This window comes from Anomaloglossus baeobatrachus, chromosome 9, assembly GCF_048569485.1.
Source record: "Anomaloglossus baeobatrachus isolate aAnoBae1 chromosome 9, aAnoBae1.hap1, whole genome shotgun sequence".
Lineage (NCBI taxonomy): Eukaryota > Metazoa > Chordata > Amphibia > Anura > Aromobatidae > Anomaloglossus > Anomaloglossus baeobatrachus.
Genome location: NC_134361.1, coordinates 163,647,255 through 163,674,969, shown reverse-complemented (window position 1 = coordinate 163,674,969; position 27,715 = coordinate 163,647,255). Strand labels below are relative to the sequence as shown.

General features: G+C 46.9%; 20 non-coding genes and 1 pseudogene across 20 annotated transcripts; all 21 read right to left on the bottom strand.

Annotated features, from left to right (window-relative positions):
- Positions 1-384: 384 nt before the first annotated feature.
- LOC142253378 (U2 spliceosomal RNA) lies at positions 385-575 on the bottom strand. The gene has a single exon (XR_012726672.1). It is a non-coding gene; the product is annotated as a U2 spliceosomal RNA (small nuclear RNA).
- A 1,117-nt stretch (positions 576-1,692) lies between these two features.
- On the bottom strand, positions 1,693-1,883 carry LOC142253367 (U2 spliceosomal RNA). Its single transcript, XR_012726664.1, has one exon. It is a non-coding gene; the product is annotated as a U2 spliceosomal RNA (small nuclear RNA).
- Positions 1,884-3,000: 1,117 nt separating this feature from the next.
- Positions 3,001-3,191, bottom strand: LOC142253356 (U2 spliceosomal RNA). Its single transcript, XR_012726655.1, has one exon. It is a non-coding gene; the product is annotated as a U2 spliceosomal RNA (small nuclear RNA).
- A 1,117-nt stretch (positions 3,192-4,308) lies between these two features.
- LOC142253345 (U2 spliceosomal RNA) lies at positions 4,309-4,499 on the bottom strand. The gene has a single exon (XR_012726644.1). It is a non-coding gene; the product is annotated as a U2 spliceosomal RNA (small nuclear RNA).
- Positions 4,500-5,616: 1,117 nt separating this feature from the next.
- LOC142253334 (U2 spliceosomal RNA) lies at positions 5,617-5,807 on the bottom strand. The gene has a single exon (XR_012726633.1). It is a non-coding gene; the product is annotated as a U2 spliceosomal RNA (small nuclear RNA).
- Positions 5,808-6,924: 1,117 nt separating this feature from the next.
- LOC142253323 (U2 spliceosomal RNA) lies at positions 6,925-7,115 on the bottom strand. The gene has a single exon (XR_012726623.1). It is a non-coding gene; the product is annotated as a U2 spliceosomal RNA (small nuclear RNA).
- Positions 7,116-8,232: 1,117 nt separating this feature from the next.
- On the bottom strand, positions 8,233-8,423 carry LOC142253311 (U2 spliceosomal RNA). Its single transcript, XR_012726612.1, has one exon. It is a non-coding gene; the product is annotated as a U2 spliceosomal RNA (small nuclear RNA).
- Positions 8,424-9,540: 1,117 nt separating this feature from the next.
- LOC142253393 (U2 spliceosomal RNA) lies at positions 9,541-9,720 on the bottom strand (annotated as a pseudogene).
- Positions 9,721-11,028: 1,308 nt separating this feature from the next.
- On the bottom strand, positions 11,029-11,219 carry LOC142252867 (U2 spliceosomal RNA). The gene has a single exon (XR_012726233.1). It is a non-coding gene; the product is annotated as a U2 spliceosomal RNA (small nuclear RNA).
- Positions 11,220-12,336: 1,117 nt separating this feature from the next.
- LOC142252866 (U2 spliceosomal RNA) lies at positions 12,337-12,527 on the bottom strand. The gene has a single exon (XR_012726232.1). It is a non-coding gene; the product is annotated as a U2 spliceosomal RNA (small nuclear RNA).
- A 1,117-nt stretch (positions 12,528-13,644) lies between these two features.
- LOC142253314 (U2 spliceosomal RNA) lies at positions 13,645-13,829 on the bottom strand. Its single transcript, XR_012726615.1, has one exon. It is a non-coding gene; the product is annotated as a U2 spliceosomal RNA (small nuclear RNA).
- A 1,322-nt stretch (positions 13,830-15,151) lies between these two features.
- On the bottom strand, positions 15,152-15,342 carry LOC142253299 (U2 spliceosomal RNA). The gene has a single exon (XR_012726601.1). It is a non-coding gene; the product is annotated as a U2 spliceosomal RNA (small nuclear RNA).
- Positions 15,343-16,459: 1,117 nt separating this feature from the next.
- On the bottom strand, positions 16,460-16,650 carry LOC142253288 (U2 spliceosomal RNA). The gene has a single exon (XR_012726593.1). It is a non-coding gene; the product is annotated as a U2 spliceosomal RNA (small nuclear RNA).
- A 1,117-nt stretch (positions 16,651-17,767) lies between these two features.
- Positions 17,768-17,958, bottom strand: LOC142253277 (U2 spliceosomal RNA). Its single transcript, XR_012726584.1, has one exon. It is a non-coding gene; the product is annotated as a U2 spliceosomal RNA (small nuclear RNA).
- A 1,117-nt stretch (positions 17,959-19,075) lies between these two features.
- On the bottom strand, positions 19,076-19,266 carry LOC142253266 (U2 spliceosomal RNA). Its single transcript, XR_012726576.1, has one exon. It is a non-coding gene; the product is annotated as a U2 spliceosomal RNA (small nuclear RNA).
- A 1,117-nt stretch (positions 19,267-20,383) lies between these two features.
- Positions 20,384-20,574, bottom strand: LOC142253255 (U2 spliceosomal RNA). The gene has a single exon (XR_012726566.1). It is a non-coding gene; the product is annotated as a U2 spliceosomal RNA (small nuclear RNA).
- Positions 20,575-21,691: 1,117 nt separating this feature from the next.
- Positions 21,692-21,882, bottom strand: LOC142253244 (U2 spliceosomal RNA). The gene has a single exon (XR_012726555.1). It is a non-coding gene; the product is annotated as a U2 spliceosomal RNA (small nuclear RNA).
- A 1,117-nt stretch (positions 21,883-22,999) lies between these two features.
- LOC142252921 (U2 spliceosomal RNA) lies at positions 23,000-23,190 on the bottom strand. Its single transcript, XR_012726282.1, has one exon. It is a non-coding gene; the product is annotated as a U2 spliceosomal RNA (small nuclear RNA).
- A 1,117-nt stretch (positions 23,191-24,307) lies between these two features.
- Positions 24,308-24,498, bottom strand: LOC142253233 (U2 spliceosomal RNA). The gene has a single exon (XR_012726544.1). It is a non-coding gene; the product is annotated as a U2 spliceosomal RNA (small nuclear RNA).
- Positions 24,499-25,615: 1,117 nt separating this feature from the next.
- On the bottom strand, positions 25,616-25,806 carry LOC142253221 (U2 spliceosomal RNA). The gene has a single exon (XR_012726533.1). It is a non-coding gene; the product is annotated as a U2 spliceosomal RNA (small nuclear RNA).
- A 1,117-nt stretch (positions 25,807-26,923) lies between these two features.
- Positions 26,924-27,108, bottom strand: LOC142253338 (U2 spliceosomal RNA). Its single transcript, XR_012726637.1, has one exon. It is a non-coding gene; the product is annotated as a U2 spliceosomal RNA (small nuclear RNA).
- Between the last annotated feature and the right edge of the window lie 607 nt (positions 27,109-27,715).

Sequence of the window (27,715 nt, the reverse complement as noted above, 5' to 3'; positions counted from 1 at the left end):
AATGAAAGTACTAATTCTTTCATAGGCCGCCCATTCTTAGTATTTGACGTTCAGGTAACAACAGGTAACTTTATTTGGAGTGGAAGCAGAGAGATAACACCAGATGCCAATTGTAGATCCTCTCACACCTGTGGTCACTGCAGCATCTGACTCCACTTTGTCCAAAAGGGATCTATTCCATTCAATTACACATGATCTAGATTAGACTGACAACAAGATACTGCACGGGACATAGCAGAGTTGGTGAAGTTGAGTGGTGATGAGTTTGCTATTTGGATGAATAAAGCAAGTAAAAAGTGTGTTAGATAAAAATTCATTTCAATTCGCTAATCGGGCTAATATGAATCAGGTGAATCGAGTTCTGCTTTTGGAAACTGGGTTAAGAAGGGGTGCACCGTTCCTGGAGGTACTGCAATACCAGGTCAATGCGTGGAGTGGACAGAGCAAGCTCTTTTTCCATCTCCCTGTTCTAAAAATCCATTTAATATATGGTCCCCAGATAGGGGACGTATCAGATATTAAACTGATAAGAACAGATACTACACTTGATCTTAGCCAAAAGGCCGAGAAGCGATAACCAGAATTGGTTTGGGCCTCGAGTGGCACCCTGGCCTATGCCGGACACATCTTAGGGAGAGAGAGCGAGAGGGAGACAAACCCACGCCTACACAAGACATTTTGTCACCCAAGCCAACCCTTGAAAAGGCTGCTTTGCAGAGCAAAAACAAGAAGAATGGTGCGTTTTGCAGCCGCCGCCCACTGCAATGAATCTGAATAACTCCTCCTTTAGGGCGCAAGCAACTCCCCTCCCCCTTGCAGTCTTTCCAATTCACGATACAAAAAGACGGACAGGACAGGTTGCCTGACTTTCCGTCACTGCCACCCTTTGCCATCCTTACCCGTAGAAAGCCCTTTCATCATCCCCAAACCCTAATCTTTTCCCTTTCCTTCCCAGCCCCCAAACCCTGCCCTCTGTACCTTTCTCACCACCCGCTTCCCTTCTCCTGTCATCCCCCTACCACCCGGGAAAAAAAGAGATTGCCCCCTCCTTCCACTAGCCCACCCTCCCACCCAAAGAACAACTTCTTCTGCGCAGCTTGTTTTCTAGGCAGCAGCGCTATTGTGATGTCATCGGGGGGCATTGTGACAAGCCGCCAGTGTTCCGTCTCTTCATGTTGTGCACTGTTCAAACCGAAAATACATCAACAGGCAGGCTACAGAAAAGCTTACTAACAAAGGTTAGAGAGGGGCTTTCTCAGAGGGCTTTTTACAGTTTGTCTATTCCCAATTAGCCGGTTTAGTATACTTAATGAAAGTACTAATTCTTTCATAGGCCGCCCATTCTTAGTATTTGACGTTCAGGTAACAACAGGTAACTTTATTTGGAGTGGAAGCAGAGAGATAACACCAGATGCCAATTGTAGATCCTCTCACACCTGTGGTCACTGCAGCATCTGACTCCACTTTGTCCAAAAGGGATCTATTCCATTCAATTACACATGATCTAGATTAGACTGACAACAAGATACTGCACGGGACATAGCAGAGTTGGTGAAGTTGAGTGGTGATGAGTTTGCTATTTGGATGAATAAAGCAAGTAAAAAGTGTGTTAGATAAAAATTCATTTCAATTCGCTAATCGGGCTAATATGAATCAGGTGAATCGAGTTCTGCTTTTGGAAACTGGGTTAAGAAGGGGTGCACCGTTCCTGGAGGTACTGCAATACCAGGTCAATGCGTGGAGTGGACAGAGCAAGCTCTTTTTCCATCTCCCTGTTCTAAAAATCCATTTAATATATGGTCCCCAGATAGGGGACGTATCAGATATTAAACTGATAAGAACAGATACTACACTTGATCTTAGCCAAAAGGCCGAGAAGCGATAACCAGAATTGGTTTGGGCCTCGAGTGGCACCCTGGCCTATGCCGGACACATCTTAGGGAGAGAGAGCGAGAGGGAGACAAACCCACGCCTACACAAGACATTTTGTCACCCAAGCCAACCCTTGAAAAGGCTGCTTTGCAGAGCAAAAACAAGAAGAATGGTGCGTTTTGCAGCCGCCGCCCACTGCAATGAATCTGAATAACTCCTCCTTTAGGGCGCAAGCAACTCCCCTCCCCCTTGCAGTCTTTCCAATTCACGATACAAAAAGACGGACAGGACAGGTTGCCTGACTTTCCGTCACTGCCACCCTTTGCCATCCTTACCCGTAGAAAGCCCTTTCATCATCCCCAAACCCTAATCTTTTCCCTTTCCTTCCCAGCCCCCAAACCCTGCCCTCTGTACCTTTCTCACCACCCGCTTCCCTTCTCCTGTCATCCCCCTACCACCCGGGAAAAAAAGAGATTGCCCCCTCCTTCCACTAGCCCACCCTCCCACCCAAAGAACAACTTCTTCTGCGCAGCTTGTTTTCTAGGCAGCAGCGCTATTGTGATGTCATCGGGGGGCATTGTGACAAGCCGCCAGTGTTCCGTCTCTTCATGTTGTGCACTGTTCAAACCGAAAATACATCAACAGGCAGGCTACAGAAAAGCTTACTAACAAAGGTTAGAGAGGGGCTTTCTCAGAGGGCTTTTTACAGTTTGTCTATTCCCAATTAGCCGGTTTAGTATACTTAATGAAAGTACTAATTCTTTCATAGGCCGCCCATTCTTAGTATTTGACGTTCAGGTAACAACAGGTAACTTTATTTGGAGTGGAAGCAGAGAGATAACACCAGATGCCAATTGTAGATCCTCTCACACCTGTGGTCACTGCAGCATCTGACTCCACTTTGTCCAAAAGGGATCTATTCCATTCAATTACACATGATCTAGATTAGACTGACAACAAGATACTGCACGGGACATAGCAGAGTTGGTGAAGTTGAGTGGTGATGAGTTTGCTATTTGGATGAATAAAGCAAGTAAAAAGTGTGTTAGATAAAAATTCATTTCAATTCGCTAATCGGGCTAATATGAATCAGGTGAATCGAGTTCTGCTTTTGGAAACTGGGTTAAGAAGGGGTGCACCGTTCCTGGAGGTACTGCAATACCAGGTCAATGCGTGGAGTGGACAGAGCAAGCTCTTTTTCCATCTCCCTGTTCTAAAAATCCATTTAATATATGGTCCCCAGATAGGGGACGTATCAGATATTAAACTGATAAGAACAGATACTACACTTGATCTTAGCCAAAAGGCCGAGAAGCGATAACCAGAATTGGTTTGGGCCTCGAGTGGCACCCTGGCCTATGCCGGACACATCTTAGGGAGAGAGAGCGAGAGGGAGACAAACCCACGCCTACACAAGACATTTTGTCACCCAAGCCAACCCTTGAAAAGGCTGCTTTGCAGAGCAAAAACAAGAAGAATGGTGCGTTTTGCAGCCGCCGCCCACTGCAATGAATCTGAATAACTTCTCCTTTAGGGCGCAAGCAACTCCCCTCCCCCTTGCAGTCTTTCCAATTCACGATACAAAAAGACGGACAGGACAGGTTGCCTGACTTTCCGTCACTGCCACCCTTTGCCATCCTTACCCGTAGAAAGCCCTTTCATCATCCCCAAACCCTAATCTTTTCCCTTTCCTTCCCAGCCCCCAAACCCTGCCCTCTGTACCTTTCTCACCACCCGCTTCCCTTCTCCTGTCATCCCCCTACCACCCGGGAAAAAAAGAGATTGCCCCCTCCTTCCACTAGCCCACCCTCCCACCCAAAGAACAACTTCTTCTGCGCAGCTTGTTTTCTAGGCAGCAGCGCTATTGTGATGTCATCGGGGGGCATTGTGACAAGCCGCCAGTGTTCCGTCTCTTCATGTTGTGCACTGTTCAAACCGAAAATACATCAACAGGCAGGCTACAGAAAAGCTTACTAACAAAGGTTAGAGAGGGGCTTTCTCAGAGGGCTTTTTACAGTTTGTCTATTCCCAATTAGCCGGTTTAGTATACTTAATGAAAGTACTAATTCTTTCATAGGCCGCCCATTCTTAGTATTTGACGTTCAGGTAACAACAGGTAACTTTATTTGGAGTGGAAGCAGAGAGATAACACCAGATGCCAATTGTAGATCCTCTCACACCTGTGGTCACTGCAGCATCTGACTCCACTTTGTCCAAAAGGGATCTATTCCATTCAATTACACATGATCTAGATTAGACTGACAACAAGATACTGCACGGGACATAGCAGAGTTGGTGAAGTTGAGTGGTGATGAGTTTGCTATTTGGATGAATAAAGCAAGTAAAAAGTGTGTTAGATAAAAATTCATTTCAATTCGCTAATCGGGCTAATATGAATCAGGTGAATCGAGTTCTGCTTTTGGAAACTGGGTTAAGAAGGGGTGCACCGTTCCTGGAGGTACTGCAATACCAGGTCAATGCGTGGAGTGGACAGAGCAAGCTCTTTTTCCATCTCCCTGTTCTAAAAATCCATTTAATATATGGTCCCCAGATAGGGGACGTATCAGATATTAAACTGATAAGAACAGATACTACACTTGATCTTAGCCAAAAGGCCGAGAAGCGATAACCAGAATTGGTTTGGGCCTCGAGTGGCACCCTGGCCTATGCCGGACACATCTTAGGGAGAGAGAGCGAGAGGGAGACAAACCCACGCCTACACAAGACATTTTGTCACCCAAGCCAACCCTTGAAAAGGCTGCTTTGCAGAGCAAAAACAAGAAGAATGGTGCGTTTTGCAGCCGCCGCCCACTGCAATGAATCTGAATAACTCCTCCTTTAGGGCGCAAGCAACTCCCCTCCCCCTTGCAGTCTTTCCAATTCACGATACAAAAAGACGGACAGGACAGGTTGCCTGACTTTCCGTCACTGCCACCCTTTGCCATCCTTACCCGTAGAAAGCCCTTTCATCATCCCCAAACCCTAATCTTTTCCCTTTCCTTCCCAGCCCCCAAACCCTGCCCTCTGTACCTTTCTCACCACCCGCTTCCCTTCTCCTGTCATCCCCCTACCACCCGGGAAAAAAAGAGATTGCCCCCTCCTTCCACTAGCCCACCCTCCCACCCAAAGAACAACTTCTTCTGCGCAGCTTGTTTTCTAGGCAGCAGCGCTATTGTGATGTCATCGGGGGGCATTGTGACAAGCCGCCAGTGTTCCGTCTCTTCATGTTGTGCACTGTTCAAACCGAAAATACATCAACAGGCAGGCTACAGAAAAGCTTACTAACAAAGGTTAGAGAGGGGCTTTCTCAGAGGGCTTTTTACAGTTTGTCTATTCCCAATTAGCCGGTTTAGTATACTTAATGAAAGTACTAATTCTTTCATAGGCCGCCCATTCTTAGTATTTGACGTTCAGGTAACAACAGGTAACTTTATTTGGAGTGGAAGCAGAGAGATAACACCAGATGCCAATTGTAGATCCTCTCACACCTGTGGTCACTGCAGCATCTGACTCCACTTTGTCCAAAAGGGATCTATTCCATTCAATTACACATGATCTAGATTAGACTGACAACAAGATACTGCACGGGACATAGCAGAGTTGGTGAAGTTGAGTGGTGATGAGTTTGCTATTTGGATGAATAAAGCAAGTAAAAAGTGTGTTAGATAAAAATTCATTTCAATTCGCTAATCGGGCTAATATGAATCAGGTGAATCGAGTTCTGCTTTTGGAAACTGGGTTAAGAAGGGGTGCACCGTTCCTGGAGGTACTGCAATACCAGGTCAATGCGTGGAGTGGACAGAGCAAGCTCTTTTTCCATCTCCCTGTTCTAAAAATCCATTTAATATATGGTCCCCAGATAGGGGACGTATCAGATATTAAACTGATAAGAACAGATACTACACTTGATCTTAGCCAAAAGGCCGAGAAGCGATAACCAGAATTGGTTTGGGCCTCGAGTGGCACCCTGGCCTATGCCGGACACATCTTAGGGAGAGAGAGCGAGAGGGAGACAAACCCACGCCTACACAAGACATTTTGTCACCCAAGCCAACCCTTGAAAAGGCTGCTTTGCAGAGCAAAAACAAGAAGAATGGTGCGTTTTGCAGCCGCCGCCCACTGCAATGAATCTGAATAACTCCTCCTTTAGGGCGCAAGCAACTCCCCTCCCCCTTGCAGTCTTTCCAATTCACGATACAAAAAGACGGACAGGACAGGTTGCCTGACTTTCCGTCACTGCCACCCTTTGCCATCCTTACCCGTAGAAAGCCCTTTCATCATCCCCAAACCCTAATCTTTTCCCTTTCCTTCCCAGCCCCCAAACCCTGCCCTCTGTACCTTTCTCACCACCCGCTTCCCTTCTCCTGTCATCCCCCTACCACCCGGGAAAAAAAGAGATTGCCCCCTCCTTCCACTAGCCCACCCTCCCACCCAAAGAACAACTTCTTCTGCGCAGCTTGTTTTCTAGGCAGCAGCGCTATTGTGATGTCATCGGGGGGCATTGTGACAAGCCGCCAGTGTTCCGTCTCTTCATGTTGTGCACTGTTCAAACCGAAAATACATCAACAGGCAGGCTACAGAAAAGCTTACTAACAAAGGTTAGAGAGGGGCTTTCTCAGAGGGCTTTTTACAGTTTGTCTATTCCCAATTAGCCGGTTTAGTATACTTAATGAAAGTACTAATTCTTTCATAGGCCGCCCATTCTTAGTATTTGACGTTCAGGTAACAACAGGTAACTTTATTTGGAGTGGAAGCAGAGAGATAACACCAGATGCCAATTGTAGATCCTCTCACACCTGTGGTCACTGCAGCATCTGACTCCACTTTGTCCAAAAGGGATCTATTCCATTCAATTACACATGATCTAGATTAGACTGACAACAAGATACTGCACGGGACATAGCAGAGTTGGTGAAGTTGAGTGGTGATGAGTTTGCTATTTGGATGAATAAAGCAAGTAAAAAGTGTGTTAGATAAAAATTCATTTCAATTCGCTAATCGGGCTAATATGAATCAGGTGAATCGAGTTCTGCTTTTGGAAACTGGGTTAAGAAGGGGTGCACCGTTCCTGGAGGTACTGCAATACCAGGTCAATGCGTGGAGTGGACAGAGCAAGCTCTTTTTCCATCTCCCTGTTCTAAAAATCCATTTAATATATGGTCCCCAGATAGGGGACGTATCAGATATTAAACTGATAAGAACAGATACTACACTTGATCTTAGCCAAAAGGCCGAGAAGCGATAACCAGAATTGGTTTGGGCCTCGAGTGGCACCCTGGCCTATGCCGGACACATCTTAGGGAGAGAGAGCGAGAGGGAGACAAACCCACGCCTACACAAGACATTTTGTCACCCAAGCCAACCCTTGAAAAGGCTGCTTTGCAGAGCAAAAACAAGAAGAATGGTGCGTTTTGCAGCCGCCGCCCACTGCAATGAATCTGAATAACTCCTCCTTTAGGGCGCAAGCAACTCCCCTCCCCCTTGCAGTCTTTCCAATTCACGATACAAAAAGACGGACAGGACAGGTTGCCTGACTTTCCGTCACTGCCACCCTTTGCCATCCTTACCCGTAGAAAGCCCTTTCATCATCCCCAAACCCTAATCTTTTCCCTTTCCTTCCCAGCCCCCAAACCCTGCCCTCTGTACCTTTCTCACCACCCGCTTCCCTTCTCCTGTCATCCCCCTACCACCCGGGAAAAAAAGAGATTGCCCCCTCCTTCCACTAGCCCACCCTCCCACCCAAAGAACAACTTCTTCTGCGCAGCTTGTTTTCTAGGCAGCAGCGCTATTGTGATGTCATCGGGGGGCATTGTGACAAGCCGCCAGTGTTCCGTCTCTTCATGTTGTGCACTGTTCAAACCGAAAATACATCAACAGGCAGGCTACAGAAAAGCTTACTAACAAAGGTTAGAGAGGGGCTTTCTCAGAGGGCTTTTTACAGTTTGTCTATTCCCAATTAGCCGGTTTAGTATACTTAATGAAAGTACTAATTCTTTCATAGGCCGCCCATTCTTAGTATTTGACGTTCAGGTAACAACAGGTAACTTTATTTGGAGTGGAAGCAGAGAGATAACACCAGATGCCAATTGTAGATCCTCTCACACCTGTGGTCACTGCAGCATCTGACTCCACTTTGTCCAAAAGGGATCTATTCCATTCAATTACACATGATCTAGATTAGACTGACAACAAGATACTGCACGGGACATAGCAGAGTTGGTGAAGTTGAGTGGTGATGAGTTTGCTATTTGGATGAATAAAGCAAGTAAAAAGTGTGTTAGATAAAAATTCATTTCAATTCGCTAATCGGGCTAATATGAATCAGGTGAATCGAGTTCTGCTTTTGGAAACTGGGTTAAGAAGGGGTGCACCGTTCCTGGAGGTACTGCAATACCAGGTCAATGCGTGGAGTGGACAGAGCAAGCTCTTTTTCCATCTCCCTGTTCTAAAAATCCATTTAATATATGGTCCCCAGATAGGGGACGTATCAGATATTAAACTGATAAGAACAGATACTACACTTGATCTTAGCCAAAAGGCCGAGAAGCGATAACCAGAATTGGTTTGGGCCTCGAGTGGCACCCTGGCCTATGCCGGACACATCTTAGGGAGAGAGAGCGAGAGGGAGACAAACCCACGCCTACACAAGACATTTTGTCACCCAAGCCAACCCTTGAAAAGGCTGCTTTGCAGAGCAAAAACAAGAAGAATGGTGCGTTTTGCAGCCGCCGCCCACTGCAATGAATCTGAATAACTCCTCCTTTAGGGCGCAAGCAACTCCCCTCCCCCTTGCAGTCTTTCCAATTCACGATACAAAAAGACGGACAGGACAGGTTGCCTGACTTTCCGTCACTGCCACCCTTTGCCATCCTTACCCGTAGAAAGCCCTTTCATCATCCCCAAACCCTAATCTTTTCCCTTTCCTTCCCAGCCCCCAAACCCTGCCCTCTGTACCTTTCTCACCACCCGCTTCCCTTCTCCTGTCATCCCCCTACCACCCGGGAAAAAAAGAGATTGCCCCCTCCTTCCACTAGCCCACCCTCCCACCCAAAGAACAACTTCTTCTGCGCAGCTTGTTTTCTAGGCAGCAGCGCTATTGTGATGTCATCGGGGGGCATTGTGACAAGCCGCCAGTGTTCCGTCTCTTCATGTTGTGCACTGTTCAAACCGAAAATACATCAACAGGCAGGCTACAGAAAAGCTTACTAACAAAGGTTAGAGAGGGGCTTTCTCAGAGGGCTTTTTACAGTTTGTCTATTCCCAATTAGCCGGTTTAGTATACTTAATGAAAGTACTAATTCTTTCATAGGCCGCCCATTCTTAGTATTTGACGTTCAGGTAACAACAGGTAACTTTATTTGGAGTGGAAGCAGAGAGATAACACCAGATGCCAATTGTAGATCCTCTCACACCTGTGGTCACTGCAGCATCTGACTCCACTTTGTCCAAAAGGGATCTATTCCATTCAATTACACATGATCTAGATTAGACTGACAACAAGATACTGCACGGGACATAGCAGAGTTGGTGAAGTTGAGTGGTGATGAGTTTGCTATTTGGATGAATAAAGCAAGTAAAAAGTGTGTTAGATAAAAATTCATTTCAATTCGCTAATCGGGCTAATATGAATCAGGTGAATCGAGTTCTGCTTTTGGAAACTGGGTTAAGAAGGGGTGCACCGTTCCTGGAGGTACTGCAATACCAGGTCAATGCGTGGAGTGGACAGAGCAAGCTCTTTTTCCATCTCCCTGTTCTAAAAATCCATTTAATATATGGTCCCCAGATAGGGGACGTATCAGATATTAAACTGATAAGAACAGATTTTTTTTTTTTTTTTTTTTAAAGGATGAGTTTGAAAATAAAAAAGTGACCGCCTCTCGTTGCCCAGGTAACCGTCCGTCACAAGGGGGCTATGACATCCTACGATGCACACTCCCCCAAGGCCAGCAGTTGTGCAATACCCTGGCACCTTCCAGCACCAACCAAGGTAGTACCCTCCCAAACTACACTTGATCTTAGCCAAAAGGCCGAGAAGCGATAACCAGAATTGGTTTGGGCCTCGAGTGGCACCCTGGCCTATGCCGGACACATCTTAGGGAGAGAGAGCGAGAGGGAGACAAACCCACGCCTACACAAGACATTTTGTCACCCAAGCCAACCCTTGAAAAGGCTGCTTTGCAGAGCAAAAACAAGAAGAATGGTGCGTTTTGCAGCCACCGCCCACTGCAATGAATCTGAATAACTCCTCCTTTAGGGCGCAAGCAACTCCCCTCCCCCTTGCAGTCTTTCCAATTCACGATACAAAAAGACGGACAGGACAGGTTGCCTGACTTTCCGTCACTGCCACCCTTTGCCATCCTTACCCGTAGAAAGCCCTTTCATCATCCCCAAACCCTAATCTTTTCCCTTTCCTTCCCAGCCCCCAAACCCTGCCCTCTGTACCTTTCTCACCACCCGCTTCCCTTCTCCTGTCATCCCCCTACCACCCGGGAAAAAAAGAGATTGCCCCCTCCTTCCACTAGCCCACCCTCCCACCCAAAGAACAACTTCTTCTGCGCAGCTTGTTTTCTAGGCAGCAGCGCTATTGTGATGTCATCGGGGGGCATTGTGACAAGCCGCCAGTGTTCCGTCTCTTCATGTTGTGCACTGTTCAAACCGAAAATACATCAACAGGCAGGCTACAGAAAAGCTTACTAACAAAGGTTAGAGAGGGGCTTTCTCAGAGGGCTTTTTACAGTTTGTCTATTCCCAATTAGCCGGTTTAGTATACTTAATGAAAGTACTAATTCTTTCATAGGCCGCCCATTCTTAGTATTTGACGTTCAGGTAACAACAGGTAACTTTATTTGGAGTGGAAGCAGAGAGATAACACCAGATGCCAATTGTAGATCCTCTCACACCTGTGGTCACTGCAGCATCTGACTCCACTTTGTCCAAAAGGGATCTATTCCATTCAATTACACATGATCTAGATTAGACTGACAACAAGATACTGCACGGGACATAGCAGAGTTGGTGAAGTTGAGTGGTGATGAGTTTGCTATTTGGATGAATAAAGCAAGTAAAAAGTGTGTTAGATAAAAATTCATTTCAATTCACTAATCGGGCTAATATGAATCAGGTGAATCGAGTTCTGCTTTTGGAAACTGGGTTAAGAAGGGGTGCACCGTTCCTGGAGGTACTGCAATACCAGGTCAATGCGTGGAGTGGACAGAGCAAGCTCTTTTTCCATCTCCCTGTTCTAAAAACCCATTTAATATATGGTCCCCAGATAGGGGACGTATCAGATATTAAACTGATAAGAACAGATACTACACTTGATCTTAGCCAAAAGGCCGAGAAGCGATAACCAGAATTGGTTTGGGCCTCGAGTGGCACCCTGGCCTATGCCGGACACATCTTAGGGAGAGAGAGCGAGAGGGAGACAAACCCACGCCTACACAAGACATTTTGTCACCCAAGCCAACCCTTGAAAAGGCTGCTTTGCAGAGCAAAAACAAGAAGAATGGTGCGTTTTGCAGCCGCCGCCCACTGCAATGAATCTGAATAACTCCTCCTTTAGGGCGCAAGCAACTCCCCTCCCCCTTGCAGTCTTTCCAATTCACGATACAAAAAGACGGACAGGACAGGTTGCCTGACTTTCCGTCACTGCCACCCTTTGCCATCCTTACCCGTAGAAAGCCCTTTCATCATCCCCAAACCCTAATCTTTTCCCTTTCCTTCCCAGCCCCCAAACCCTGCCCTCTGTACCTTTCTCACCACCCGCTTCCCTTCTCCTGTCATCCCCCTACCACCCGGGAAAAAAAGAGATTGCCCCCTCCTTCCACTAGCCCACCCTCCCACCCAAAGAACAACTTCTTCTGCGCAGCTTGTTTTCTAGGCAGCAGCGCTATTGTGATGTCATCGGGGGGCATTGTGACAAGCCGCCAGTGTTCCGTCTCTTCATGTTGTGCACTGTTCAAACCGAAAATACATCAACAGGCAGGCTACAGAAAAGCTTACTAACAAAGGTTAGAGAGGGGCTTTCTCAGAGGGCTTTTTACAGTTTGTCTATTCCCAATTAGCCGGTTTAGTATACTTAATGAAAGTACTAATTCTTTCATAGGCCGCCCATTCTTAGTATTTGACGTTCAGGTAACAACAGGTAACTTTATTTGGAGTGGAAGCAGAGAGATAACACCAGATGCCAATTGTAGATCCTCTCACACCTGTGGTCACTGCAGCATCTGACTCCACTTTGTCCAAAAGGGATCTATTCCATTCAATTACACATGATCTAGATTAGACTGACAACAAGATACTGCACGGGACATAGCAGAGTTGGTGAAGTTGAGTGGTGATGAGTTTGCTATTTGGATGAATAAAGCAAGTAAAAAGTGTGTTAGATAAAAATTCATTTCAATTCGCTAATCGGGCTAATATGAATCAGGTGAATCGAGTTCTGCTTTTGGAAACTGGGTTAAGAAGGGGTGCACCGTTCCTGGAGGTACTGCAATACCAGGTCAATGCGTGGAGTGGACAGAGCAAGCTCTTTTTCCATCTCCCTGTTCTAAAAACCCATTTAATATATGGTCCCCAGATAGGGGACGTATCAGATATTAAACTGATAAGAACAGATACTACACTTGATCTTAGCCAAAAGGCCGAGAAGCGATAACCAGAATTGGTTTGGGCCTCGAGTGGCACCCTGGCCTATGCCGGACACATCTTAGGGAGAGAGAGCGAGAGGGAGACAAACCCACGCCTACACAAGACATTTTGTCACCCAAGCCAACCCTTGAAAAGGCTGCTTTGCAGAGCAAAAACAAGAAGAATGGTGCGTTTTGCAGCCGCCGCCCACTGCAATGAATCTGAATAACTCCTCCTTTAGGGCGCAAGCAACTCCCCTCCCCCTTGCAGTCTTTCCAATTCACGATACAAAAAGACGGACAGGACAGGTTGCCTGACTTTCCGTCACTGCCACCCTTTGCCATCCTTACCCGTAGAAAGCCCTTTCATCATCCCCAAACCCTAATCTTTTCCCTTTCCTTCCCAGCCCCCAAACCCTGCCCTCTGTACCTTTCTCACCACCCGCTTCCCTTCTCCTGTCATCCCCCTACCACCCGGGAAAAAAAGAGATTGCCCCCTCCTTCCACTAGCCCACCCTCCCACCCAAAGAACAACTTCTTCTGCGCAGCTTGTTTTCTAGGCAGCAGCGCTATTGTGATGTCATCGGGGGGCATTGTGACAAGCCGCCAGTGTTCCGTCTCTTCATGTTGTGCACTGTTCAAACCGAAAATACATCAACAGGCAGGCTACAGAAAAGCTTACTAACAAAGGTTAGAGAGGGGCTTTCTCAGAGGGCTTTTTACAGTTTGTCTATTCCCAATTAGCCGGTTTAGTATACTTAATGAAAGTACTAATTCTTTCATAGGCCGCCCATTCTTAGTATTTGACGTTCAGGTAACAACAGGTAACTTTATTTGGAGTGGAAGCAGAGAGATAACACCAGATGCCAATTGTAGATCCTCTCACACCTGTGGTCACTGCAGCATCTGACTCCACTTTGTCCAAAAGGGATCTATTCCATTCAATTACACATGATCTAGATTAGACTGACAACAAGATACTGCACGGGACATAGCAGAGTTGGTGAAGTTGAGTGGTGATGAGTTTGCTATTTGGATGAATAAAGCAAGTAAAAAGTGTGTTAGATAAAAATTCATTTCAATTCGCTAATCGGGTTAATATGAATCAGGTGAATCGAGTTCTGCTTTTGGAAACTGGGTTAAGAAGGGGTGCACCGTTCCTGGAGGTACTGCAATACCAGGTCAATGCGTGGAGTGGACAGAGCAAGCTCTTTTTCCATCTCCCTGTTCTAAAAATCCATTTAATATATGGTCCCCAGATAGGGGACGTATCAGATATTAAACTGATAAGAACAGATGAGATTTCATCCGCAAATTTCAGAAAACGGTCATCGGCCACCACACAATAGCGCAGTGCCGCAGGTGATCGCCTCCCGAGCCCAGGAACCACCAGCCAGAAGGGGACGTAAGCACCAAAAGGCGCAACAATCCCCAAGGCCGGCGGTTGTGCAAGCCCGGGCCCCTCCCAGCCAAGACCAAGGCAAACCCAATGAAGGGACTACACTTGATCTTAGCCAAAAGGCCGAGAAGCGATAACCAGAATTGGTTTGGGCCTCGAGTGGCACCCTGGCCTATGCCGGACACATCTTAGGGAGAGAGAGCGAGAGGGAGACAAACCCACGCCTACACAAGACATTTTGTCACCCAAGCCAACCCTTGAAAAGGCTGCTTTGCAGAGCAAAAACAAGAAGAATGGTGCGTTTTGCAGCCGCCGCCCACTGCAATGAATCTGAATAACTCCTCCTTTAGGGCGCAAGCAACTCCCCTCCCCCTTGCAGTCTTTCCAATTCACGATACAAAAAGACGGACAGGACAGGTTGCCTGACTTTCCGTCACTGCCACCCTTTGCCATCCTTACCCGTAGAAAGCCCTTTCATCATCCCCAAACCCTAATCTTTTCCCTTTCCTTCCCAGCCCCCAAACCCTGCCCTCTGTACCTTTCTCACCACCCGCTTCCCTTCTCCTGTCATCCCCCTACCACCCGGGAAAAAAAGAGATTGCCCCCTCCTTCCACTAGCCCACCCTCCCACCCAAAGAACAACTTCTTCTGCGCAGCTTGTTTTCTAGGCAGCAGCGCTATTGTGATGTCATCGGGGGGCATTGTGACAAGCCGCCAGTGTTCCGTCTCTTCATGTTGTGCACTGTTCAAACCGAAAATACATCAACAGGCAGGCTACAGAAAAGCTTACTAACAAAGGTTAGAGAGGGGCTTTCTCAGAGGGCTTTTTACAGTTTGTCTATTCCCAATTAGCCGGTTTAGTATACTTAATGAAAGTACTAATTCTTTCATAGGCCGCCCATTCTTAGTATTTGACGTTCAGGTAACAACAGGTAACTTTATTTGGAGTGGAAGCAGAGAGATAACACCAGATGCCAATTGTAGATCCTCTCACACCTGTGGTCACTGCAGCATCTGACTCCACTTTGTCCAAAAGGGATCTATTCCATTCAATTACACATGATCTAGATTAGACTGACAACAAGATACTGCACGGGACATAGCAGAGTTGGTGAAGTTGAGTGGTGATGAGTTTGCTATTTGGATGAATAAAGCAAGTAAAAAGTGTGTTAGATAAAAATTCATTTCAATTCGCTAATCGGGCTAATATGAATCAGGTGAATCGAGTTCTGCTTTTGGAAACTGGGTTAAGAAGGGGTGCACCGTTCCTGGAGGTACTGCAATACCAGGTCAATGCGTGGAGTGGACAGAGCAAGCTCTTTTTCCATCTCCCTGTTCTAAAAATCCATTTAATATATGGTCCCCAGATAGGGGACGTATCAGATATTAAACTGATAAGAACAGATACTACACTTGATCTTAGCCAAAAGGCCGAGAAGCGATAACCAGAATTGGTTTGGGCCTCGAGTGGCACCCTGGCCTATGCCGGACACATCTTAGGGAGAGAGAGCGAGAGGGAGACAAACCCACGCCTACACAAGACATTTTGTCACCCAAGCCAACCCTTGAAAAGGCTGCTTTGCAGAGCAAAAACAAGAAGAATGGTGCGTTTTGCAGCCGCCGCCCACTGCAATGAATCTGAATAACTCCTCCTTTAGGGCGCAAGCAACTCCCCTCCCCCTTGCAGTCTTTCCAATTCACGATACAAAAAGACGGACAGGACAGGTTGCCTGACTTTCCGTCACTGCCACCCTTTGCCATCCTTACCCGTAGAAAGCCCTTTCATCATCCCCAAACCCTAATCTTTTCCCTTTCCTTCCCAGCCCCCAAACCCTGCCCTCTGTACCTTTCTCACCACCCGCTTCCCTTCTCCTGTCATCCCCCTACCACCCGGGAAAAAAAGAGATTGCCCCCTCCTTCCACTAGCCCACCCTCCCACCCAAAGAACAACTTCTTCTGCGCAGCTTGTTTTCTAGGCAGCAGCGCTATTGTGATGTCATCGGGGGGCATTGTGACAAGCCGCCAGTGTTCCGTCTCTTCATGTTGTGCACTGTTCAAACCGAAAATACATCAACAGGCAGGCTACAGAAAAGCTTACTAACAAAGGTTAGAGAGGGGCTTTCTCAGAGGGCTTTTTACAGTTTGTCTATTCCCAATTAGCCGGTTTAGTATACTTAATGAAAGTACTAATTCTTTCATAGGCCGCCCATTCTTAGTATTTGACGTTCAGGTAACAACAGGTAACTTTATTTGGAGTGGAAGCAGAGAGATAACACCAGATGCCAATTGTAGATCCTCTCACACCTGTGGTCACTGCAGCATCTGACTCCACTTTGTCCAAAAGGGATCTATTCCATTCAATTACACATGATCTAGATTAGACTGACAACAAGATACTGCACGGGACATAGCAGAGTTGGTGAAGTTGAGTGGTGATGAGTTTGCTATTTGGATGAATAAAGCAAGTAAAAAGTGTGTTAGATAAAAATTCATTTCAATTCGCTAATCGGGCTAATATGAATCAGGTGAATCGAGTTCTGCTTTTGGAAACTGGGTTAAGAAGGGGTGCACCGTTCCTGGAGGTACTGCAATACCAGGTCAATGCGTGGAGTGGACAGAGCAAGCTCTTTTTCCATCTCCCTGTTCTAAAAATCCATTTAATATATGGTCCCCAGATAGGGGACGTATCAGATATTAAACTGATAAGAACAGATACTACACTTGATCTTAGCCAAAAGGCCGAGAAGCGATAACCAGAATTGGTTTGGGCCTCGAGTGGCACCCTGGCCTATGCCGGACACATCTTAGGGAGAGAGAGCGAGAGGGAGACAAACCCACGCCTACACAAGACATTTTGTCACCCAAGCCAACCCTTGAAAAGGCTGCTTTGCAGAGCAAAAACAAGAAGAATGGTGCGTTTTGCAGCCGCCGCCCACTGCAATGAATCTGAATAACTCCTCCTTTAGGGCGCAAGCAACTCCCCTCCCCCTTGCAGTCTTTCCAATTCACGATACAAAAAGACGGACAGGACAGGTTGCCTGACTTTCCGTCACTGCCACCCTTTGCCATCCTTACCCGTAGAAAGCCCTTTCATCATCCCCAAACCCTAATCTTTTCCCTTTCCTTCCCAGCCCCCAAACCCTGCCCTCTGTACCTTTCTCACCACCCGCTTCCCTTCTCCTGTCATCCCCCTACCACCCGGGAAAAAAAGAGATTGCCCCCTCCTTCCACTAGCCCACCCTCCCACCCAAAGAACAACTTCTTCTGCGCAGCTTGTTTTCTAGGCAGCAGCGCTATTGTGATGTCATCGGGGGGCATTGTGACAAGCCGCCAGTGTTCCGTCTCTTCATGTTGTGCACTGTTCAAACCGAAAATACATCAACAGGCAGGCTACAGAAAAGCTTACTAACAAAGGTTAGAGAGGGGCTTTCTCAGAGGGCTTTTTACAGTTTGTCTATTCCCAATTAGCCGGTTTAGTATACTTAATGAAAGTACTAATTCTTTCATAGGCCGCCCATTCTTAGTATTTGACGTTCAGGTAACAACAGGTAACTTTATTTGGAGTGGAAGCAGAGAGATAACACCAGATGCCAATTGTAGATCCTCTCACACCTGTGGTCACTGCAGCATCTGACTCCACTTTGTCCAAAAGGGATCTATTCCATTCAATTACACATGATCTAGATTAGACTGACAACAAGATACTGCACGGGACATAGCAGAGTTGGTGAAGTTGAGTGGTGATGAGTTTGCTATTTGGATGAATAAAGCAAGTAAAAAGTGTGTTAGATAAAAATTCATTTCAATTCGCTAATCGGGCTAATATGAATCAGGTGAATCGAGTTCTGCTTTTGGAAACTGGGTTAAGAAGGGGTGCACCGTTCCTGGAGGTACTGCAATACCAGGTCAATGCGTGGAGTGGACAGAGCAAGCTCTTTTTCCATCTCCCTGTTCTAAAAATCCATTTAATATATGGTCCCCAGATAGGGGACGTATCAGATATTAAACTGATAAGAACAGATACTACACTTGATCTTAGCCAAAAGGCCGAGAAGCGATAACCAGAATTGGTTTGGGCCTCGAGTGGCACCCTGGCCTATGCCGGACACATCTTAGGGAGAGAGAGCGAGAGGGAGACAAACCCACGCCTACACAAGACATTTTGTCACCCAAGCCAACCCTTGAAAAGGCTGCTTTGCAGAGCAAAAACAAGAAGAATGGTGCGTTTTGCAGCCGCCGCCCACTGCAATGAATCTGAATAACTCCTCCTTTAGGGCGCAAGCAACTCCCCTCCCCCTTGCAGTCTTTCCAATTCACGATACAAAAAGACGGACAGGACAGGTTGCCTGACTTTCCGTCACTGCCACCCTTTGCCATCCTTACCCGTAGAAAGCCCTTTCATCATCCCCAAACCCTAATCTTTTCCCTTTCCTTCCCAGCCCCCAAACCCTGCCCTCTGTACCTTTCTCACCACCCGCTTCCCTTCTCCTGTCATCCCCCTACCACCCGGGAAAAAAAGAGATTGCCCCCTCCTTCCACTAGCCCACCCTCCCACCCAAAGAACAACTTCTTCTGCGCAGCTTGTTTTCTAGGCAGCAGCGCTATTGTGATGTCATCGGGGGGCATTGTGACAAGCCGCCAGTGTTCCGTCTCTTCATGTTGTGCACTGTTCAAACCGAAAATACATCAACAGGCAGGCTACAGAAAAGCTTACTAACAAAGGTTAGAGAGGGGCTTTCTCAGAGGGCTTTTTACAGTTTGTCTATTCCCAATTAGCCGGTTTAGTATACTTAATGAAAGTACTAATTCTTTCATAGGCCGCCCATTCTTAGTATTTGACGTTCAGGTAACAACAGGTAACTTTATTTGGAGTGGAAGCAGAGAGATAACACCAGATGCCAATTGTAGATCCTCTCACACCTGTGGTCACTGCAGCATCTGACTCCACTTTGTCCAAAAGGGATCTATTCCATTCAATTACACATGATCTAGATTAGACTGACAACAAGATACTGCACGGGACATAGCAGAGTTGGTGAAGTTGAGTGGTGATGAGTTTGCTATTTGGATGAATAAAGCAAGTAAAAAGTGTGTTAGATAAAAATTCATTTCAATTCGCTAATCGGGCTAATATGAATCAGGTGAATCGAGTTCTGCTTTTGGAAACTGGGTTAAGAAGGGGTGCACCGTTCCTGGAGGTACTGCAATACCAGGTCAATGCGTGGAGTGGACAGAGCAAGCTCTTTTTCCATCTCCCTGTTCTAAAAATCCATTTAATATATGGTCCCCAGATAGGGGACGTATCAGATATTAAACTGATAAGAACAGATACTACACTTGATCTTAGCCAAAAGGCCGAGAAGCGATAACCAGAATTGGTTTGGGCCTCGAGTGGCACCCTGGCCTATGCCGGACACATCTTAGGGAGAGAGAGCGAGAGGGAGACAAACCCACGCCTACACAAGACATTTTGTCACCCAAGCCAACCCTTGAAAAGGCTGCTTTGCAGAGCAAAAACAAGAAGAATGGTGCGTTTTGCAGCCGCCGCCCACTGCAATGAATCTGAATAACTCCTCCTTTAGGGCGCAAGCAACTCCCCTCCCCCTTGCAGTCTTTCCAATTCACGATACAAAAAGACGGACAGGACAGGTTGCCTGACTTTCCGTCACTGCCACCCTTTGCCATCCTTACCCGTAGAAAGCCCTTTCATCATCCCCAAACCCTAATCTTTTCCCTTTCCTTCCCAGCCCCCAAACCCTGCCCTCTGTACCTTTCTCACCACCCGCTTCCCTTCTCCTGTCATCCCCCTACCACCCGGGAAAAAAAGAGATTGCCCCCTCCTTCCACTAGCCCACCCTCCCACCCAAAGAACAACTTCTTCTGCGCAGCTTGTTTTCTAGGCAGCAGCGCTATTGTGATGTCATCGGGGGGCATTGTGACAAGCCGCCAGTGTTCCGTCTCTTCATGTTGTGCACTGTTCAAACCGAAAATACATCAACAGGCAGGCTACAGAAAAGCTTACTAACAAAGGTTAGAGAGGGGCTTTCTCAGAGGGCTTTTTACAGTTTGTCTATTCCCAATTAGCCGGTTTAGTATACTTAATGAAAGTACTAATTCTTTCATAGGCCGCCCATTCTTAGTATTTGACGTTCAGGTAACAACAGGTAACTTTATTTGGAGTGGAAGCAGAGAGATAACACCAGATGCCAATTGTAGATCCTCTCACACCTGTGGTCACTGCAGCATCTGACTCCACTTTGTCCAAAAGGGATCTATTCCATTCAATTACACATGATCTAGATTAGACTGACAACAAGATACTGCACGGGACATAGCAGAGTTGGTGAAGTTGAGTGGTGATGAGTTTGCTATTTGGATGAATAAAGCAAGTAAAAAGTGTGTTAGATAAAAATTCATTTCAATTCGCTAATCGGGCTAATATGAATCAGGTGAATCGAGTTCTGCTTTTGGAAACTGGGTTAAGAAGGGGTGCACCGTTCCTGGAGGTACTGCAATACCAGGTCAATGCGTGGAGTGGACAGAGCAAGCTCTTTTTCCATCTCCCTGTTCTAAAAATCCATTTAATATATGGTCCCCAGATAGGGGACGTATCAGATATTAAACTGATAAGAACAGATACTACACTTGATCTTAGCCAAAAGGCCGAGAAGCGATAACCAGAATTGGTTTGGGCCTCGAGTGGCACCCTGGCCTATGCCGGACACATCTTAGGGAGAGAGAGCGAGAGGGAGACAAACCCACGCCTACACAAGACATTTTGTCACCCAAGCCAACCCTTGAAAAGGCTGCTTTGCAGAGCAAAAACAAGAAGAATGGTGCGTTTTGCAGCCGCCGCCCACTGCAATGAATCTGAATAACTCCTCCTTTAGGGCGCAAGCAACTCCCCTCCCCCTTGCAGTCTTTCCAATTCACGATACAAAAAGACGGACAGGACAGGTTGCCTGACTTTCCGTCACTGCCACCCTTTGCCATCCTTACCCGTAGAAAGCCCTTTCATCATCCCCAAACCCTAATCTTTTCCCTTTCCTTCCCAGCCCCCAAACCCTGCCCTCTGTACCTTTCTCACCACCCGCTTCCCTTCTCCTGTCATCCCCCTACCACCCGGGAAAAAAAGAGATTGCCCCCTCCTTCCACTAGCCCACCCTCCCACCCAAAGAACAACTTCTTCTGCGCAGCTTGTTTTCTAGGCAGCAGCGCTATTGTGATGTCATCGGGGGGCATTGTGACAAGCCGCCAGTGTTCCGTCTCTTCATGTTGTGCACTGTTCAAACCGAAAATACATCAACAGGCAGGCTACAGAAAAGCTTACTAACAAAGGTTAGAGAGGGGCTTTCTCAGAGGGCTTTTTACAGTTTGTCTATTCCCAATTAGCCGGTTTAGTATACTTAATGAAAGTACTAATTCTTTCATAGGCCGCCCATTCTTAGTATTTGACGTTCAGGTAACAACAGGTAACTTTATTTGGAGTGGAAGCAGAGAGATAACACCAGATGCCAATTGTAGATCCTCTCACACCTGTGGTCACTGCAGCATCTGACTCCACTTTGTCCAAAAGGGATCTATTCCATTCAATTACACATGATCTAGATTAGACTGACAACAAGATACTGCACGGGACATAGCAGAGTTGGTGAAGTTGAGTGGTGATGAGTTTGCTATTTGGATGAATAAAGCAAGTAAAAAGTGTGTTAGATAAAAATTCATTTCAATTCGCTAATCGGGCTAATATGAATCAGGTGAATCGAGTTCTGCTTTTGGAAACTGGGTTAAGAAGGGGTGCACCGTTCCTGGAGGTACTGCAATACCAGGTCAATGCGTGGAGTGGACAGAGCAAGCTCTTTTTCCATCTCCCTGTTCTAAAAATCCATTTAATATATGGTCCCCAGATAGGGGACGTATCAGATATTAAACTGATAAGAACAGATACTACACTTGATCTTAGCCAAAAGGCCGAGAAGCGATAACCAGAATTGGTTTGGGCCTCGAGTGGCACCCTGGCCTATGCCGGACACATCTTAGGGAGAGAGAGCGAGAGGGAGACAAACCCACGCCTACACAAGACATTTTGTCACCCAAGCCAACCCTTGAAAAGGCTGCTTTGCAGAGCAAAAACAAGAAGAATGGTGCGTTTTGCAGCCGCCGCCCACTGCAATGAATCTGAATAACTCCTCCTTTAGGGCGCAAGCAACTCCCCTCCCCCTTGCAGTCTTTCCAATTCACGATACAAAAAGACGGACAGGACAGGTTGCCTGACTTTCCGTCACTGCCACCCTTTGCCATCCTTACCCGTAGAAAGCCCTTTCATCATCCCCAAACCCTAATCTTTTCCCTTTCCTTCCCAGCCCCCAAACCCTGCCCTCTGTACCTTTCTCACCACCCGCTTCCCTTCTCCTGTCATCCCCCTACCACCCGGGAAAAAAAGAGATTGCCCCCTCCTTCCACTAGCCCACCCTCCCACCCAAAGAACAACTTCTTCTGCGCAGCTTGTTTTCTAGGCAGCAGCGCTATTGTGATGTCATCGGGGGGCATTGTGACAAGCCGCCAGTGTTCCGTCTCTTCATGTTGTGCACTGTTCAAACCGAAAATACATCAACAGGCAGGCTACAGAAAAGCTTACTAACAAAGGTTAGAGAGGGGCTTTCTCAGAGGGCTTTTTACAGTTTGTCTATTCCCAATTAGCCGGTTTAGTATACTTAATGAAAGTACTAATTCTTTCATAGGCCGCCCATTCTTAGTATTTGACGTTCAGGTAACAACAGGTAACTTTATTTGGAGTGGAAGCAGAGAGATAACACCAGATGCCAATTGTAGATCCTCTCACACCTGTGGTCACTGCAGCATCTGACTCCACTTTGTCCAAAAGGGATCTATTCCATTCAATTACACATGATCTAGATTAGACTGACAACAAGATACTGCACGGGACATAGCAGAGTTGGTGAAGTTGAGTGGTGATGAGTTTGCTATTTGGATGAATAAAGCAAGTAAAAAGTGTGTTAGATAAAAATTCATTTCAATTCGCTAATCGGGCTAATATGAATCAGGTGAATCGAGTTCTGCTTTTGGAAACTGGGTTAAGAAGGGGTGCACCGTTCCTGGAGGTACTGCAATACCAGGTCAATGCGTGGAGTGGACAGAGCAAGCTCTTTTTCCATCTCCCTGTTCTAAAAATCCATTCAATATATGGTCCCCAGATAGGGGACGTATCAGATATTAATCTGATAAGAACAGATACTACACTTGATCTTAGCCAAAAGGCCGAGAAGCGATAACCAGAATTGGTTTGGGCCTCGAGTGGCACCCTGGCCTATGCCGGACACATCTTAGGGAGAGAGAGCGAGAGGGAGACAAACCCACGCCTACACAAGACATTTTGTCACCCAAGCCAACCCTTGAAAAGGCTGCTTTGCAGAGCAAAAACAAGAAGAATGGTGCGTTTTGCAGCCGCCGCCCACTGCAATGAATCTGAAAAACTCCTCCTTTAGGGCGCAAGCAACTCCCCTCCCCCTTGCAGTCTTTCCAATTCACGATACAAAAAGACGGACAGGACAGGTTGCCTGACTTTCCGTCACTGCCACCCTTTGCCATCCTTACCCGTAGAAAGCCCTTTCATCATCCCCAAACCCTAATCTTTTCCCTTTCCTTCCCAGCCCCCAAACCCTGCCCTCTGTACCTTTCTCACCACCCGCTTCCCTTCTCCTGTCATCCCCCTACCACCCGGGAAAAAAAGAGATTGCCCCCTCCTTCCACTAGCCCACCCTCCCACCCAAAGAACAACTTCTTCTGCGCAGCTTGTTTTCTAGGCAGCAGCGCTATTGTGATGTCATCGGGGGGCATTGTGACAAGCCGCCAGTGTTCCGTCTCTTCATGTTGTGCACTGTTCAAACCGAAAATACATCAACAGGCAGGCTACAGAAAAGCTTACTAACAAAGGTTAGAGAGGGGCTTTCTCAGAGGGCTTTTTACAGTTTGTCTATTCCCAATTAGCCGGTTTAGTATACTTAATGAAAGTACTAATTCTTTCATAGGCCGCCCATTCTTAGTATTTGACGTTCAGGTAACAACAGGTAACTTTATTTGGAGTGGAAGCAGAGAGATAACACCAGATGCCAATTGTAGATCCTCTCACACCTGTGGTCACTGCAGCATCTGACTCCACTTTGTCCAAAAGGGATCTATTCCATTCAATTACACATGATCTAGATTAGACTGACAACAAGATACTGCACGGGACATAGCAGAGTTGGTGAAGTTGAGTGGTGATGAGTTTGCTATTTGGATGAATAAAGCAAGTAAAAAGTGTGTTAGATAAAAATTCATTTCAATTCGCTAATCGGGCTAATATGAATCAGGTGAATCGAGTTCTGCTTTTGGAAACTGGGTTAAGAAGGGGTGCACCGTTCCTGGAGGTACTGCAATACCAGGTCAATGCGTGGAGTGGACAGAGCAAGCTCTTTTTCCATCTCCCTGTTCTAAAAATCCATTTAATATATGGTCCCCAGATAGGGGACGTATCAGATATTAAACTGATAAGAACAGATACTACACTTGATCTTAGCCAAAAGGCCGAGAAGCGATAACCAGAATTGGTTTGGGCCTCGAGTGGCACCCTGGCCTATGCCGGACACATCTTAGGGAGAGAGAGCGAGAGGGAGACAAACCCACGCCTACACAAGACATTTTGTCACCCAAGCCAACCCTTGAAAAGGCTGCTTTGCAGAGCAAAAACAAGAAGAATGGTGCGTTTTGCAGCCGCCGCCCACTGCAATGAATCTGAATAACTCCTCCTTTAGGGCGCAAGCAACTCCCCTCCCCCTTGCAGTCTTTCCAATTCACGATACAAAAAGACGGACAGGACAGGTTGCCTGACTTTCCGTCACTGCCACCCTTTGCCATCCTTACCCGTAGAAAGCCCTTTCATCATCCCCAAACCCTAATCTTTTCCCTTTCCTTCCCAGCCCCCAAACCCTGCCCTCTGTACCTTTCTCACCACCCGCTTCCCTTCTCCTGTCATCCCCCTACCACCCGGGAAAAAAAGAGATTGCCCCCTCCTTCCACTAGCCCACCCTCCCACCCAAAGAACAACTTCTTCTGCGCAGCTTGTTTTCTAGGCAGCAGCGCTATTGTGATGTCATCGGGGGGCATTGTGACAAGCCGCCAGTGTTCCGTCTCTTCATGTTGTGCACTGTTCAAACCGAAAATACATCAACAGGCAGGCTACAGAAAAGCTTACTAACAAAGGTTAGAGAGGGGCTTTCTCAGAGGGCTTTTTACAGTTTGTCTATTCCCAATTAGCCGGTTTAGTATACTTAATGAAAGTACTAATTCTTTCATAGGCCGCCCATTCTTAGTATTTGACGTTCAGGTAACAACAGGTAACTTTATTTGGAGTGGAAGCAGAGAGATAACACCAGATGCCAATTGTAGATCCTCTCACACCTGTGGTCACTGCAGCATCTGACTCCACTTTGTCCAAAAGGGATCTATTCCATTCAATTACACATGATCTAGATTAGACTGACAACAAGATACTGCACGGGACATAGCAGAGTTGGTGAAGTTGAGTGGTGATGAGTTTGCTATTTGGATGAATAAAGCAAGTAAAAAGTGTGTTAGATAAAAATTCATTTCAATTCGCTAATCGGGCTAATATGAATCAGGTGAATCGAGTTCTGCTTTTGGAAACTGGGTTAAGAAGGGGTGCACCGTTCCTGGAGGTACTGCAATACCAGGTCAATGCGTGGAGTGGACAGAGCAAGCTCTTTTTCCATCTCCCTGTTCTAAAAATCCATTTAATATATGGTCCCCAGATAGGGGACGTATCAGATATTAAACTGATAAGAACAGATACTACACTTGATCTTAGCCAAAAGGCCGAGAAGCGATAACCAGAATTGGTTTGGGCCTCGAGTGGCACCCTGGCCTATGCCGGACACATCTTAGGGAGAGAGAGCGAGAGGGAGACAAACCCACGCCTACACAAGACATTTTGTCACCCAAGCCAACCCTTGAAAAGGCTGCTTTGCAGAGCAAAAACAAGAAGAATGGTGCGTTTTGCAGCCGCCGCCCACTGCAATGAATCTGAATAACTCCTCCTTTAGGGCGCAAGCAACTCCCCTCCCCCTTGCAGTCTTTCCAATTCACGATACAAAAAGACGGACAGGACAGGTTGCCTGACTTTCCGTCACTGCCACCCTTTGCCATCCTTACCCGTAGAAAGCCCTTTCATCATCCCCAAACCCTAATCTTTTCCCTTTCCTTCCCAGCCCCCAAACCCTGCCCTCTGTACCTTTCTCACCACCCGCTTCCCTTCTCCTGTCATCCCCCTACCACCCGGGAAAAAAAGAGATTGCCCCCTCCTTCCACTAGCCCACCCTCCCACCCAAAGAACAACTTCTTCTGCGCAGCTTGTTTTCTAGGCAGCAGCGCTATTGTGATGTCATCGGGGGGCATTGTGACAAGCCGCCAGTGTTCCGTCTCTTCATGTTGTGCACTGTTCAAACCGAAAATACATCAACAGGCAGGCTACAGAAAAGCTTACTAACAAAGGTTAGAGAGGGGCTTTCTCAGAGGGCTTTTTACAGTTTGTCTATTCCCAATTAGCCGGTTTAGTATACTTAATGAAAGTACTAATTCTTTCATAGGCCGCCCATTCTTAGTATTTGACGTTCAGGTAACAACAGGTAACTTTATTTGGAGTGGAAGCAGAGAGATAACACCAGATGCCAATTGTAGATCCTCTCACACCTGTGGTCACTGCAGCATCTGACTCCACTTTGTCCAAAAGGGATCTATTCCATTCAATTACACATGATCTAGATTAGACTGACAACAAGATACTGCACGGGACATAGCAGAGTTGGTGAAGTTGAGTGGTGATGAGTTTGCTATTTGGATGAATAAAGCAAGTAAAAAGTGTGTTAGATAAAAATTCATTTCAATTCGCTAATCGGGCTAATATGAATCAGGTGAATCGAGTTCTGCTTTTGGAAACTGGGTTAAGAAGGGGTGCACCGTTCCTGGAGGTACTGCAATACCAGGTCAATGCGTGGAGTGGACAGAGCAAGCTCTTTTTCCATCTCCCTGTTCTAAAAATCCATTTAATATATGGTCCCCAGATAGGGGACGTATCAGATATTAAACTGATAAGAACAGATTTAATGAAGCTTTCCAAAGCACCGCAAAAATGCATGACCGAAGTCACACCAAAAACAGTGCAAAGGCTAGGATTCGTGTGGACCCCTCCGTGAGAAGAGGATCCCCAAAAATCAACCCCGTCCCTCCGAGCCAGAAGGCCACAGCAAGGGTCAGGGATCTTCGGTGCTCCCCCAAGCCGAAGCCTGGTTGAGCCTTGTTGTTGCTCCCAGCGTCCACCGAGGCATCTTACCCAAGTGGAGTAGGGAGCTACTAGTCGTTGGTTTCGCAGCCGAGACTGCCCGGACCGTCAACCGGTGTTGGTTTCTCAGCCCAAGGCTGACCGGACCTCCAACCGGGTGTTGGTTTCTCAGCCCAAGGCTGACCGGACCTCCAACCGGGTGTTGGTTTCTCAGCCCAAGGCTAACCGGACCTCCAACCGGGTGTTGGTTTCTCAGCCAAAGCTGACCCGGACCTCCAACCGGGTGTTGGTTTCTCAGCCCAAAGCTGACCGGACCTCCGACCGGGATTATAAAAATTTCCCTTCTTAGCCAGAAGGCCGGGATAGGGCAATATGCTTGGAAAGTATGAATAGGCAAGGCGCGGCGTGCGACAGAGTCTGAGGCTTACCAGGGTCCCAACCTAGCAAGTTCAGACTCCC